Source organism: Heterodontus francisci, chromosome 11 (assembly GCF_036365525.1).
Source record: "Heterodontus francisci isolate sHetFra1 chromosome 11, sHetFra1.hap1, whole genome shotgun sequence".
NCBI classification, from domain to species: domain Eukaryota; kingdom Metazoa; phylum Chordata; class Chondrichthyes; order Heterodontiformes; family Heterodontidae; genus Heterodontus; species Heterodontus francisci.
This window is the reverse complement of record NC_090381.1, coordinates 82,849,912-82,866,277: the sequence shown is the minus strand read 5'-3', so window position 1 is coordinate 82,866,277 and position 16,366 is coordinate 82,849,912.

The following is a 16,366-nucleotide window of genomic DNA, read 5'->3' as shown; positions in this document are numbered from 1 at the left end:
ATGTGAATTTTCATGCCCGTCTCTGTACACTCTCCTACTGGGGGCTGAAAATCCTACCCATAGTGTGGGATTGGAGTCATATGTAGCCAAACTGGGTAGGAAAGGCAGGTTCCCTTCCCCAAAGGACACTTGTGAATCAGTTGGGCTTTTACAACAACCCAACAACTCTCATGATCATTTTTCTGGTGCTATCCAACAAATTATCAGATTAAATAACTCTGATAGGACTCTGATTTGCATATTAAGAGGAGCCTACCACTCGGAACAGGCAGGCACTTCGGCAGCTCGGCATTGCCCCTCTGAAATTGGCAGTGAGCTGAACATCAGAGTTAATGAAGCAGTAATTTGCTGACCTCATTTGAGACCATTGCCATCCTGTGAACACCAATTTTGGCAAATTAACGTCAACCTCTTTATGGTCTGATGGAGTCTCTAAGAAAAGGAACTAAGTTCCCAAATGGAACCAAATTTCTGAACATTTTTGGACTGTGGAATTGTGTTAACGGAGATAATTTGAGACCCTTACATTAAATCTTGCTTAGGACAGCTGTCAGAGAAGAGACATTTGGGGTGAAATTATGTTGTGCAATATTACCAACTGATACTTTTCCATGCCATTTCATTTCACTTATTCCCATCATTTTTGGCTGAATTATAATTCAAGATGTGGAATTAGTGTTCTAGCATATTGCACCATGCCAATTCCCCATTAATGTCTACTGAACTGATGCACCAGGGAAGACAGCTGAATATTGAATTACTATGAGAGATAGGGTACTGATTGCTCATGAACCAATAGAGTTTCTTCATGCATGCCAACCTCAAAATTGACCACCAACTTCCAAAAGCTAACACCAAAAAAAATCCCTGAATAGTTCTAATCAATGTTATACTGAAAGAGCAAGGAGGAATGAGCTTGTTAAGAGTTAAGCTGAAGTATGCCAAACATTCCATTGCTTCCATAATGGAAAATTATGACAAAAACTTTGAATATGTTCCCTTTTTTCTTGTGGAGAAATTGTAGCTATATATTGATGCTGTTGCTGCATCTGCTTATTAAGTTGTTTGTAAGTTTGTCTTTGTGACACAAAAGCAGTTGATTTGCCACCACCCCCCAGTTCATGCTGGCCCTTTTCATCCATCTGCTCACAGTTCACTCTGCCATTCACCTCCTCCCACTAGTTCCTTTAGGTCATGATGGCAAAAATCATTTTCAACCCCAATTGCTGCTGGAACTCTTTTTTTCCCCTTCTATCTCTTCACCACTGCTGTTGCGCAGGATAGAATCCTTCTCCATGCTGTGGGCTGAAATCATAAAATGATTGTGAGAATCCCCATCCACAGAGAGCAACAGAGTCCCATCCCCTGGTTTAGTACTATCATCAGGTAGTAGCTGAGAGGGGTGGGAACTGGAATGGCACTCATTTTCATCTGCGAGTACAGACAAGTGGACACTGACTCCAAAATGCTTGACTGTGTCAGTGTAAAACTTTGTGAGAGGCTGATGTCTTTCATAATTAGTGTACTACCCTCCAATGACAAGAAATAACCTGGCCAAAAATAGAATCAAACCAACACCATTTGAATTTACTGTTAACATTTATGTTCAGTAAAGATAAATTTGAGACCAGTGCAAGCAAATAGAAAATTTAGCTTCTGACCTTTAAGCCACACTCATTAAAGACACACTCGTTTCTATAAGTTGCTGATTGTTCGATAAAGCTTTAAACTCTGACCAATCTATGATAATTTAATATATAATAAAAATAACTTGGGAAAAATAGCTGATCAGAAGAAAAAGATTACTTGGCCTATTGAGTCCTTCCTTGCGAAATGATCATTTAAAAAGAGATTTGCATTGATATAGTGCCTTTCACAACCTCAGGACATCCCAAAGCACTGTTCCCATTAACTATTGGTACAAGGATTAGGGGACACAGACTGAAAGTTTTGGTCAAGAAATGCAGGAGGAATATGAGGAAGAAACTTTTTGCGCAGTGGGTGGTATTGATCTGAAACTCGTTGCCCACATGTGTGGTGGAGGCGGAGACAATCAATGACTTTAAAAGGAAATTGGATGGCCCTTGAAGGAGGTAAACTTGCAGGGCTACGAAGATTGGGCAGGGGAGTGGGACAGACTGGATAGCTCCATGGAGAGCTGGCATGGACTCGATGGGCCGAGTGGCCTCCTTCTGTGCCGTAAATGACTCTATGACTCTACAGCCAATGAAGTGCTTTTGAAATGTAGTCACTGCTGTAACGTAGGAAGTGTGGCAGCCAATTCGTGCAATGCAATAATGACCAGATATTCTGTTTTAGTAATGTTGATTGAGGGATAAATATTGGCCAGGCCATGGGGATAACTCTTCTTCGAAATAGTGCCATGGGATCTTTTACATCCACCTGAGTGGGTAGATGGCATCTCAGTTGAAGAGCTCATCCAAAAGACAGCACCTCCAGCAGTGCAGCACTCCCTCAGTATTTTTGTGCTCAAGCCCTGGAGTTGGACTTGAGCTCACAACCTTCTGACTCAGAGGTAAGAGTGCTACCAACTGAGACACAGCTGACACATGTACAATTTATATTGTAAAAGGCTCAGGGAAGTGAGTCCTCAGTTAAAACCAAAGTTTCTTCTGGACTTTTAAGAGTAATTAAGTAAAAACTCCATGTTATTAATCTTGACATTGCTGTATACCTGACTGGATTCTGGCTTTTTCATCCTTTTATTCCTCTGCAACAACAGTTGCATTTATTTAGTGCCTTTAACTTAGAAAAAAAGTTCCAAGATGCTTCACAGAAGCATACTAAGATAAAAATTGATGTAAGAGCCATAAAAGACAATTTTGGTAGGGATGACTAAAAGCCTACCTCTTGGGCCAAGGTTTTAGGAAGATCATAAAGTAGGACAGGGTGGTGGAGAGGCAGGGAGATTTAAGGAGGAATTCCAGAGCTTTGGGGCTGGATAGTTGAACATACATGCACCAGTGGTAAGGTAAAGGAACTGTGATAAAAACAGAAAGTGCTGGAAATACTCAGCAGGTCAGGCAGCATCTGTGGAGAGAGAAGCCATTCATCAACCTGAAATGGTAAATCTGTTTCTCTCTCCACAGATGCTGCCAGACCTGCTGAGTATTTCCAGCACTTTCTGTTTTTATTTTACATTTGCAGCATCTGTAGTATTTTGCTTTTATTTTAAAGGAGCAATGGTGTGCGTAAGAGGCCAGAGTAGGAAGAATGCAGATTTCTTTGAGCATTGTAGGCAGGAGGTTACAGAGAGAGGGAGCGCCATGAAAGAATATGAATGCAAGGATGAGAATTTTAAATTAGAGGTGATGGGGGACAGCAGAGAGAAACAGGGCTGATGGGTGATCAAGATGAGGTATGAGTTGGGATACGGGCAGGGGAGTTTCCTGTATCAAGTTTATGGAGAATGAGAAGCTTCTGAGGAGAGCACTGGAATAGATGAATCTGGAGGTGACAAAGGCACAGATGAGAATTTCAATAGTAGGTTGGCTGAGGCTGGGGAGGATAGAGGATGTCACACAGATTGAAGTAGGCGGTCTTTGTCATTGGAGAGAAAATGGGGTCAGAAGCACAACTCGGGGCTAAATAGGACACCACGGTTATTCAGTCAGCTTCAACCTGAGACAGTGGCCAGGGAGGCTGGTGCATGGATTTTGCAGGGGGAGCTGAAGACGATGGCTTTGGTCTTTCCAATGTTGAACAGAAACTCACCTATCACCTATTTCATGCAGCAATTCCACTTGAATACTGCATTAATCTGTCACTTTCCCACAAACTCTGGAGTTGATGGTGATGTGCCCACTTCTATCTCGTATGATATGGGCAGAGCAAGCTCGCTTCCACCTGAAGAAGCAGAAGCCTGAACCATCGTTATGGTTGGACCTCATCGGAATGCCACCAGCAAGCTGCTTATCTACTGAGTCTCTCCCTTATTAGAGGGGCCAAGATTTCTGATGGCTTCTCCATGGAGCCAGGGATCGGCAATGTGTCCATGGTAAAAAAAAGTGTTGAGGTCAGTGGTTTCCATCCAGTCTACCAATCGTCTGTGACCGACAGACAGCAGGCTGCCCGTGGCTCAGCTTTGATTGCCAGCTCTTCTATTAAGATGTATGTCATGCAGAGGCGGGACCTGCGTCTGACAGAGGCAGACGCCTGTCTGTGATTGGTCGGTGTCTGTGACTGATAACGGGCTGTCTGGGTAGGATGAGCACTGATTGGCGGTTCACGGCGCAGGCATGCTGGGATTGGCTGCCCCTGCTGTTTTTGCACGGTTCAGGGAGTGAGCAGGAGTAGTTGCTGCGGGGGAGAGTGAGAGGGAGGGAGAAGCCGAGGAGAGAGCAAGAAGGGAACCAGCACACAGCCAGAGGTGTGGCACGGAGGGAGCATGCTGAAAGACAGGCAGCCCTTTAAACAAGTGCCGGCCTAGGGAGTGGGGGGTGGGGTGGGGGGGGGGGGTGCGCAGAGAGGGGGGTGGACATGGGGGGGGGTGCATTGTGGGGAATGGACACAGAGGGTGGGGGGGGTGCAGGGATTGGATATGGAGGGGAGAGGGGGATGGAGACAGAGGGGAATAGACACAGTGGGGGAGAGGAGAATGGACACACAGAGGGCCAGAGAGAGATCACGATCACTGCTGACAGATGGACATCTATCTGAATTTTCTGCATCGCTATATCAAGTGTGTGGGCAGACATTGACTACTTGTGCAAGAAAAAACAATGTCAAGTATCTCACTAAATAGGGAGAAATGTGTTTTAAATCAGACTGTGTTTTGATGAGATTAGGTTGGCTGTACACTTTATATACAGAGTAGTTTCCCCCTTGTCCATGGCTGAGTCAATAATTTTGTCAAATGTCCATGGTGTAACATGTTGTTGCCTATCTCTGCATGGACCCCAGCTAGCTCTGGCAGGTTAATGGGGGGAGGTGATTCTGGAGAAGAGCTGCAGAGAGTCAGGCATTGGGGTGGGGGAAAAGATCCAATTTTGTGAGGATTTGACATGGAGTGGCCAAGCCAAGGTTTTAGGAACGCTGGTTAGGCCAATCCACATCAAGTACCAATAGGTGGAGTGTGCCTATGGTTGCGTTATAATTGAATTGTGGTCCTATTGATGTCACAGGTTCCTGGCCTATTTTCGGTGGAAGCTTGGGCCACCTATTTCAAAGTCCTCGCCAACGGCAACTGGAGGTAGGTAGGAGTGGGTGGGTAGGTTGTGCATCCCCATTCTCAGCACACCCTCCCTGCTGGAAAGCAGGTATGAAAATCATATTTTCTGTTTTTGCTTCCGATTTCCTTTCCCTTTCTTTCTTCAAATTTGGCAAAAGTTGCTAAAGATTTGAAATGCACTTTGAGCTTTCTGAACCCTCTAAGAATGTTTGCCCCTTAAATCTCAGCTAAAATGTGATATTGTGATTTTCGCCATTCAGCAATCACCCTGCATAAGGCTAAGGATGTGGAGCAAGCTATGAATAATTGTACAACATATTGACCCCAGAAAATTACAGGCTGTCAACTCACCGGCACAGATGGCTGACTTTGCACTAGTAGCCTGGAATTCCTGCCTCCACTTAATTAAGACCATCAATCCAATAGTGTTTGAATATGACGTGCTTCAAAAAAACTTTAACAATATACATACAGGCTGGATTGTCTTCTAATATTTCAAGCTCCTTCTGTCACTGAAAACCAGTGTTTTCCATTCTATGGGTGATATTTTATGCAGTCCCCCATGGGGAATTTGGAGGTGGGGAGGGCATCTAATCAGGTGGGATGGTGGCGGGTGGGGACCCCGCCACATTCCTGCCTCCACCCCGATTAATTCAGTGGTGGGAATGCCCGTGGATGGCCTTCCCACCCTGCCACCAATTGAGTCCCTGAAGGGGCGATTCATGCCCAGTTAAGGGCTTCTTCCTCTCGCCCCTGGTATTAACCCAGCGGTGGGCCAGCCTGTTGCCACGTGGAAAGCATGACGTAGGTGTGTGCGGGGTTGCTTGTAGTCTCATTGGGTTGCGGGGGAGGTCCCTCTTTCAAAGGCACACAGTGCCTGATCGAGGGAGCAACAAGGGGGGCCCACTGAGAGCCAGCCCCCTGCCCTTGCTGCCAGCTCCCTACACCTCCCTCCCCCGCAACCCCCAACTCGCAGAACCCCTCCTGCCATCACTCACCTCTGGCTCGGGTCCCTCCGCGATCCTGGGCCTCCAGTGGGTGTCATTCTGGCAGCAGCCACTGCCTGTCTGGTGGCACTGCTGAGCAAAAGAGCTGCTGGCCACTGATTGGCTGGCACCTCTTGGTGGGCAGGATTTCCTGTCCCCCTCCACCTCTCCCAGGGTCCTGATCCCAGGGAAGGCTCGCCCATGGCCTGGTAATTGCCTGATTGGCTCGTAATATGGTGGGCCTTCCTAGGAGGAGGCAACGCAGGTCTCTTGCTGGCTATCCAGCTGGTGGCTGAGACCCCGGTCACCTCCATAAAATTCCCCCCCCTCCCCATGCATCCAAAAAGAACCTCAGAAAATAGTGGAAAATATAAAATGGAAGAAGCACATGTGAGAGTCGTGCAAAATAGATGACATTGGGATAAAACAATTGAAAATTGGGCCCAGGATCTTTATGCACTCTACCACTTCAGTGGAGGAAGTACATCAACATAAATATTAACTGTGGTTATGATAAAGTCATTACATTTAACTATTATAGGTTGGAACAGATTAAAGGCTGCTGGGTGAAAGCTTAAAACAGTGAATGGCATTTCAGAGCTTGAAATAATTGCTAACAAATTAAATTTCATTTCTTTTAGGATTTATCATTTATTTATTACAGATGCAGACCTACAGGATGATGCAAACATAGAAACATATTTAACTATACTTCCTTTACAGTACACATCTTTATCTGCATGCATAGACATGTCTAATGAGCAAAGACAATGCATGAACTTTGGCATCATTCATGACAAATGTGGATTAACAAAGGCTTTGAATATTTGCTCATTATTTTTAAATGGGTAACTCACTTTTCCTGGATCAGATGCTGTTGTTGTTCCTTGGCTGCACATAACTTAATACTGACATGGATTGCTTTTGTGCTTGCTCAAATTGTAAAACTGTGACTGTTTACTGAGCACCATTTGGCTCAGATTAGTGTTTCCTGCACCTTATCATAATATTGACAGCAGAGCACGTTTTACATGTGCATTCTTTCCAGTTTGTTTGTAGTTTTCTCTCTCATTCCTACCTTGTTTCTTTGACTAATAGCTTCTTGGCCTTTGCTGGAAGCAGAGAGCATTCAGTGTGCCACTTGTGTGATTTAGACTGGCACCCAGAAGCCCAGATAAGGTTTCTTCACTAATAGAACTTTTCCTGCATTTTTGTTTTGACAGATGGTGAAGATAACTAATTTCTGCACCTTTGAACTTAATCTATTGACTGTAGAAACCATTACCTGTCCAATGGTAAAACTACTTCCCTTGTTCATTTCTGTTTGTCTGAGCATACAGATTAGTGTTGTACCTTTCTAACTTCTAGTATGAGAACATACACAATTAAAGCAACCATACTGTGTACCAGTCCATGCCAGCCTGAGACCTGTGCCAAATTTACCATTGGGCCTCATTTAAATGCCGCTGGCACCACCTGCCCAGGAAAGTGGAGAATTGGTCAGCTGTAATACTGAGTTGGTCAGCAGATCAGTTCTGGGGAGGAGCCTCGCACACACCAACAGTGGGTTGGAGTTTCCTTGTGAAGCCAGAAGGGGAACTCTTGCTTCTTCTGCCTTCGTACAACTAAGACAGTGGTCACCTTAATACATTTGTAACTCAATTTCACAGTCAGGGTTTTGGAACCGTTACAGGATAGAGGTATATAATATTATGAGAGGCATAGATTGGGTAGATAGCCAGAGTCTGTTTCCCATGGTAGGGGTGACTAAAACTAGGGGGCATAGATTTAAGGTGAGAGGGAGGAGGTTTAAAGGGGATCAAAGGGGTAAATTATTCACACAAAGAATAGTGGGTATCTGGATTGAGCTGTCTGAGGAGGTGGTGGAGGCAGGAACAGTAGCGACATTTAAGAGGCATCTGGACAGGTACTTGAGTGAGCAAGGCATAGAGGGATATGGAATTAATGCAGGCAGGTGGGATTAGTACAGATAGGCATTATGGTCGGCATGGACACGGTGGGCCGAAGGGCCTGTTTCTATGCTGTACGTTTCTATGACTCTATGACCTACTCTTTCCCGCCCCACCAAACCCACCCCATACCCACCACCACCCTCCTAAATGCCCTTGGCTTCACTTATCCTTATTTTGGCACTAAACTAGTGGGGCTGAATTTTCAAACTGTCACGGAGGTGGATGCACCCGCAATTTCCCACTGCTGGCCAGTGTGCCGGTTTGCCGGCATGTGCCTACCTCTGGGCCATTTTTGAACATGCCAGTTCAGGGGGGAAGTTGCCATCTGCCTGAAAGTGGCGGGTAGCCAACTAGGCATCCTTAAGGCCTATGAGGGCGCTCTGCCATTGTGGGCCCCCCACTGAGGCCGAAATATGGCCGAGAGATGGAGACAGCCTCCCAGCGGCCAACTGGGGACCCTGTGCTCCATCCTACAGTTTAACACCCCTCCCGCCACCTCCCCCCTCCCCCCCATCAGCTGCAATTGATAGAGGGCCATAGCTATGGCCACTGGCTGTCATGGAGGGGTTTCCCCTCTACAGTGGAGGCCTGGCAGCTGTGGCCTTTTTTTAATTTTGCCTTTTAAAAAGTCTTCCGAGGTGCATCTATCTTGAGGCGCCCTCTGTTTCCCTTACCGACCAGATCTTACTGGCCCTAAGTGGCGTAATGGTATTGTCACTGGACAAGTAACCCAGAGACCCAGGGTATTGCTCTGGGGACATGGGTTCAAATCTCACCACAGCAGAAGGTGGAATTTGAATTCAATTAATAAATCTGGAATTAAAAGCTAGTCTAATAATGGCCATGAAACCATTGTCGAATGGACCCATCTGGTTCACTAATGTCCTTCAGAGAAGGAAATCTGCTGTCATTACCTGGTCTGGCCTACATGTGACTCCAGACCCACAGCAATGCGGTTGACTCTTACATGCCCTCCGAAATGGCCGAGCAAGCTACTCAGTTGTATCTAACCGCAACAAAGTCAATAAAAAGGAATGAAACCGGACGGACCACCCGGCATCAACCTGGGCACCGGAAATGACAACGGCAAACCCAGCCCTGTCGACCCTGCAAAGTCCTCCTTACTAACATCTGGGGGCTTGTGCCAAAGTTGGGAGAGCTGTCCCACAGACTAGTCAAGCAACAGCCTGATATAGTCATACTCACGGAATCATACCTTACAATGTCCCAGACACTGCCATCACCATCCCCGGGTATGTCTTGTCCCACTGGCAGGACAGACCCACCAGAGGTGGTGGCACAGTGGTGTACAGTAGGGAGGGAGTTGCCCTGGGAGTCCTCAACATCGACTCTGGACCCCATGAAGTCTCATGGCAACAGATCAAACATGGACAAGGAAACCTCCTGCTGATTACCACCTACCGCCCTCCCTCAGCTGATGAGTCAGTACTCCTCCATGATGAACAGCACTTGGAGGAAGAACAGAGGGTGGCGAGGGCACAAAATGTACTCTGGGTGGGGGACTTCAATGTCCATCACCAAGAGTGGCTCGGTAGCACCACAACTGACCGAGCTGACCGAGTCCTAAAGGACATATCTGCTAGACTGGGGATGCGGCAGGTGGTGAGGGAACCAACACGAGGGAAAAACATACTTGACCTCGTCCTCACCAATCTGCCTGCCGCAGATGCATCTGTCCATGATAGTATTGGTAGGAATGACCACTGCACAGTCCTTGTGGAGACGAAGTCTCGCCTTCACACTGAGGATACCCTCCATCGTGCTGTGTGGCACTACCACCATGCTAAATGGGTTAGATTTTGAACAGATCTAGCAATGCAAAACTGGGCATCCATGAGGCGCTGTGGGCCATCAGCAGCAGCAGAATTGTACTCAACCACAATCTGTAAACTCATGGCCCGGCATATCCCCCACTCTACCATTACCATCAAGCCAGGAGACCAACCTTGGTTCAATGAAGAGTGCAGGAGGGCATGCCAGGAGCAGCACCAGACATACCTCAAAATGAGGTGTCAACCTGGTGAAGCCAGAACACAGGACTATCTGCATGCCAAACTGCATAAACAGCATGCGATAGACAGAGCTAAGCGATCCCAAAACCAACGGATCAGATCTAAGCTCTGCAGTCCTGCCACATCCAGCCGTGAATGGTGGTGGACAATTAAACAACTAACTGGAGGAGGTGACTCCACAAATATCCCCATCCTCAATGATGGGGGAGCCCAGCACATCAGTGCGAAAGATAAGGCTGAAACATTTGCAACAATCTTCAGCCAGAAGTGCCGAGTTGATGATCCATCTTGGCCTCCTCCTGCAGTCCCCAGCATCACAGATGCCAGACATCAGCCAATTCGATTCACTCTGCGTGATATCAAGAAACGACTGAAGGCACGGGATACTGCAAAAACTATGAGCCCTGACAATATTCCAGAATTGGTACTGAAGACCTGTGCTCCAGAACTTGCCGTGCCCCTAGCCAAGCTGTTCCAGTACAGCTACAACACTGGCATCTACCCTGCAATGTGGAAAATTGACCGGGTATGTCCTGTACACAAAAAGCAGGACAAGTCCAACCCGGCCAATTACCGGCCCATCAGCCTACTCTCAATCATCAGTAAAATGATGGAAGATGTCATCAACAGTGCCATCAAGCAGCACTTGCTTAGCAATAACCTGCTCAGTGATGCTCAGTTTGGGTTCCGCCAAGGCCACTCAGCTCCTGACCACATTATAGCCTTGGTTCAAACATGGACGAAAGAGCTGAACTCAAGAGGTGAGGTGAGAGTGACTGCCCTTGACATCAAGGTAGCATTTGACCGAGTATGGCATCAAGGAGCCCTAGCAAAACTGAGGTCAATGGGAATCAGGGGGAAAACCCTCCGCTGGCTGGAGTTATACCTAGCGCAAAGGAAGATGGTTGTGGTTGTTGGAGGTCAATCATCTGAGCTCCAGGACATCACTGCAGGAGTTCCTCAGGGTAGTGTCCTAGGCCCAACCATCTTTAGCTGCTTCATCAATGGCCTTAAATCATAAGGTCAGAAGTGGGGATGTTCGCTGATGATTGCACAATGTTCAGCACCATTCGTGACTCCTCAGATACTGAAGCAGTCTGTGTAGAAATGCAGTAAGACCTGGACAATATCCAGGCTTGGGCTGATAAGTGGCAAGTAACATTCACGCCACACAAGTGCCAGGCAATGACCATCTCCAACAAGAGAGAATCTAACCATCTCCCCTTGACATTCAATGGCATTACCATCGCTGAATGCCCCACTATTAACATCCTAGGGGCTACCATTGACCAGAAACTGATCTGGAGTAGCCATATAAATACCGTGGCTACAAGAGCAGGTCAGAGGCTAGGAATCCTGAGGCGAGTAACTCACCTCCTGACTCCCCAAAGCCTGTCCACCATCTACAAGTCAGGTGTGTGATGGAATACTCTCCACTTGCCTGGATGGGTGCAGCTCCAACAACACTCAAGAAGCTTGACACCATCCAGGACAAAGCAGCCCGCTTGGTTGGCACCCCATCTACAAACATTCACACCCTCCACCACCGACGCACAGTGGCAGCAGTGTGTACCATCTATAAGATGCACTGTAGCAATGCACCAAGGCTCCTTTGACAGCACCTTCCAAACCCGCGACCTCTACCAACTAGAAGGACAAGGGCAGCAAATGCATGGGAACACCACCACCTGCAAGTTCCCCTCCAAGTCACACACCATCCTGACTTGGAACTATATCGCTGTTTCTTCACTGTCGCTGGGTCAAAATCCTGGAACTCCCTTCTGTGGGTATACCTATCGCATATGGACTGCAGCAGTTCAGGAAGGCAGCTCACCACCACCTTCTCAAGGGCAATTAGGGATGGGCAATAAATGCTGGCCTGGCCAGCAACGCCCACATCCCATGAATGAATAAAAAAAAAGATCTTTCAATCCTGGAGGGCTTCCTATTGGCCCTTCAGCCTTGTGAGCCCACCTGCCATCATTAATTGGATGTGGAGCATGCACCCTGATAACTGCTCATTAAAAGTAACATCAGGTGTCAGGTGCTGACATGATGCAGGGTCAGGACCCGTAAATGCACCCAATGTTGGGGTCCCAACCTCAGAACAAAAATTCAGACCACCGTGTCAGATTCTGCCAGAGCATGGAAGCTTCATTGAATCCCCCAGCCAAGAACGAGTGAAGCTCACTCCAAAGCAATGACAGGTGAGTAACAGGTTAGCCCTGACACACAAACCTTATAACTGTTCTGTTGGGAGGCAGGTGGTGAATCACCTGTGTTCATTTTCTGCTCATAGACTTTTCATGTTTGGTGTTTTTGTATATTATTTGTTAAATAGATGTTCCCTGTCAAATAACAGATTGGTCTTTTCTTTGAAGGATCCTTCTAAAAATACATTGAGGAAATACAATTGTTTACTGTTTTGAACAACCAGGGGTTTAAACTATTATGCCAGTGACTGCTCTTTTTTCTAAATGAGCTGTAATTCATTGTTAATTTAAAGTGAAAGTTTAACAATTGATTAATGCTCCTTTCACAGTGGAAACAGTAAAAATACAGCTAGAGTGCCTCACATTTGAAATCTGAGTTTAGATGTACTTTCTGGGGCATTAATTACCTTCCACTTTCTTTCCTCAGAGATTTTAAATTGAAACTTTTGGCCCTTAAAATATGGAACGGAGCACATCCTGACTTAAGTGCCCAAATTTGACAGAGCCTCTGCTGCAGACTCTGTAAATGTGCACGGGTCAGGAGACGATCCCCAGTATTACATGTCTATGGTGGCTGCCTGTACAAGTAGGGACGCCCACACTTGGAAACAAATCAGAAGGTTTGACAGGCTTGGGGTGGTCAGCAGCTGACCTTCCCGCTGCTCTCCCACAGGGGATGCAAAGAAACTGCTTCCAACAACCCCTTTATTAATTTAAAAAACAGTTCCTCTTATAAAATTAGGAGAAACACCCTAATTAAGAAAGAACTTACATTTCCATTGTGCCTTTCATGACCTCCAATGTCCCAAAATGCTGCACAGTCAATAGAGTACTTATGAAGTGTAGACACTGTTGTAGTATAGGAAACTGCAGCAGCCAGTTCCTACAAACGGCAATGAGATAAATAACCAGATAATCTGTTTTAATGATGATGGTTGAGGGAAAACGATTGGCTAGGACAGTGGGAGAACTCCCCTGCATTTCCTTGTGTATTGCCTCCGGATTTTTTACATCCATCTGAGAGGGCAGATGGAGCCTCAGTTTAACATCTCATCTCATAGACTGCTCTTCCGACAGTGTAGCACTCCCTTGGTACTGCACTGAAGTGTCAGTCGAGATTATGTACTCAAGTCCCTGATGTGGGGCTTGAACACATGGCCTTCTGACTCAGAGGTGAAAGCACTATAACTGAACTGACACTGACAAAGTTAGGTATTTTTTGTTTTAGTTACTTGCTTCTTTATGTTAATGCAGTTGCCAGCAAGTATTTTTCTACACTTTTGATGACCCGGATGTGAATATTTCACTGTGTAATTGCACAGTAAAGGCCTGCTACCCAACCCCAACCCGATGACATGTGTCGGGTTCGGGTCGGGATGGGTCGCACTTCCAGGTCCGGCATTCGGGCTCGGATCGGGCCGGATCGGACATGCTGTATCACCACCTCCGGTAAGTGGCTCCAATGTTAATATACTTTTTGGACTTTGAAGGTAGTTTTGTTAAGCTTGTGCAGGTAAGGACCAAAGTGAAAAACACAAGGTAAGTTAACTGATGCTTGGGTCGGGAGCGGAAAAAAAATGTAAGGACTCAGGTCGGGCTCGGGCTCGGATGGGGTTTGTCGGGCTCGGGTCAGGCCTCATTTGCAAACCCGAGCAGGCCTTTATTGTACAGGTTCTGAATATTTTAGCAATTGCGATTTTGGAGAGATGCTTGGTGGTACTGGGTTTTGGAGCTGGATTATGTTATGGCGGGAAGTGCTGAGTGGAAATCACCTGTTTCCCAACAATCGAGGGTTAATACTTTGATCTGCTCTTCAGTACCTTGCCATAGTTGGCCAGCGACATTGGTATTGACTGAGGAGATTGTCTCTATTCTGTCCTTGTGGCTAGGAAAGGAATGTGGAGGAGATTCCTTGAAGGGCAAAGGGAGGAAATGAAATTTCTTGAAATAAAAATAATTATTTTTGGAAGCTTTAACATAGATCAATACTATTTGAAACATAATTCTTTAAATATGGGTGCTGCAACCTTGGTTCTAATCCTGTTTTGTGCCAGTTGTTTTAACTGCCACACAAGTTGGTTTTAGGAAACATATGATAACACGTAGCTGCCCCTTCAGATATTTACATTCTTTTCCTTCATGGTTAGTGAATGCTTGTGATCATTGCAATTCAGGTACTCTTTGAGTTTAAGAGATAGGAAAATGTTCAGTTGGATAAGAAAGTTCAAAGACAATATCCGTCATGCTTTTGATCAGCTGGACTGTGCAACTTTCAATGTATACATCTTTTTTACTTATGTCTGGGTAGAATCGGAATTTAAATAATATTGTTACCGTCAAACCAAACTACACATGTTTACTGATCTCTCCTAAAGATTCAGTTGCAGATTTGTAGCTTAGATCTATCTCATCTGACAAATGCTGTTTTTTAAGCAACATAGCTGAATTATGCTTTAAATATACCACACAGTGCTAATGAATTATGCATCAATTTTTAAGCGCTATTGGCATATACTTAATATTTTTATCTACTCTGTACATAAGTGTATCATGTTATCAAGGATACCTGGTATAATTCCATTTGGCTTTCTAATGCTGCTGTTCTGTTTTTCTGGTACAGCTGGTTGATGTAGTGGGGATAAAGATTCCTGTACCTATTCATTATGTAAGGAGTGAGAGCACATTCTTGAACAAGAAGCATGTATCTGAAAAGAATTATGAGTATACGGGCTAAATTTTATTCTCCCGCTACCAGGAGTGGTGGTGGGTAAAAAAAAAAGCAGCTTGCAGATGTGGGCCGCATGCCGCCGTGCCGCTGCAATCTACCACACAGCGGCTCAAGATAATACGCCGGTCGGGCTGCCTCCCCCCCCCCCCCACCCACTCCCCATCAACGTCGTGGTGAGTGCAGGCTCTGCAATGCTGGCAATGGTGTCAGCTGCCTGTGCACAGTTGCTGCTGCCATTTTTAAAGGGTAGCCAGACCTGCCATTAAATTTAGATATTTAAAACCATACCCCCGCCCACTACACCGCAAGAATAAATATCGCCCCTTTCTCCCCAATAATACTAATAGTTGCCCTCACCCCCACCCCCAAAAAGACTTACATGCAAGACTTGATCTTCCCCCCCCCTCCGCCCCCACAAACTGTTCAAAGTACAGATGTCACCCCTTCGCCCTCTCCTCTACACCATTAATGCACATTTGACATCGTACCTCCCCCACCCCCACTACACTGAAAATCCTAAGTACACCCCTTCCCTATCTCAGTGGCACCAGCTTTCCCTGGACAGGAAACTGATGGCGTGTGAGTGCCAGCCGCTGCTCAGAAGATCCCGGGCAGCAGGTAAGATCACTGACAATTTTATTTAAATGTATTAATTTTCTTAATTTACATATTCAAAGTCAGGTCCCGTCACCTAGTGGTGGGGGGGTGGGAGGCGCCACGGAGCCTCACCACCGTCGGGAAGATCGGGCCTGGCACTCCCGGCATCAGGCTCCATGGCAGGCTGCTGCTTGTACAATCTTCTAGCCCCCCAACTCCTGCCAAGGATCCTGACGTCAGGACATCAACAAAATCCAGCCCTACCTGTGTCATTCAGTCAGTTTGGCCATTAAAAGGCCAGGGTGAGTAATTGTTTGCTTGAATTAGCAATCTAACGCTACAGTTGTTTAGCATTTTGAAGGTAAAATATTGATTGATATACAGCTCTAAAACAGGTATGTTCAGGTTGATCTGTGTACTCCAAATCTGCATTCGTGTAAATTAGACACACCCAGATTGTTGTCCGTTAAAGTTAAAAGAGGTTTTGATGGCAAATCACCTCCATTGCACGATATAAATGGCACCTGAATTTACTTTCTGTCCTGTAGCCTTGCATCATAGTTGCCCCCGTACTAGTGCATCATCTTTTACCATGCTTAGTTTTTAACAGTTTGTTGTTTTATATATATCTATTCCTACACTGGG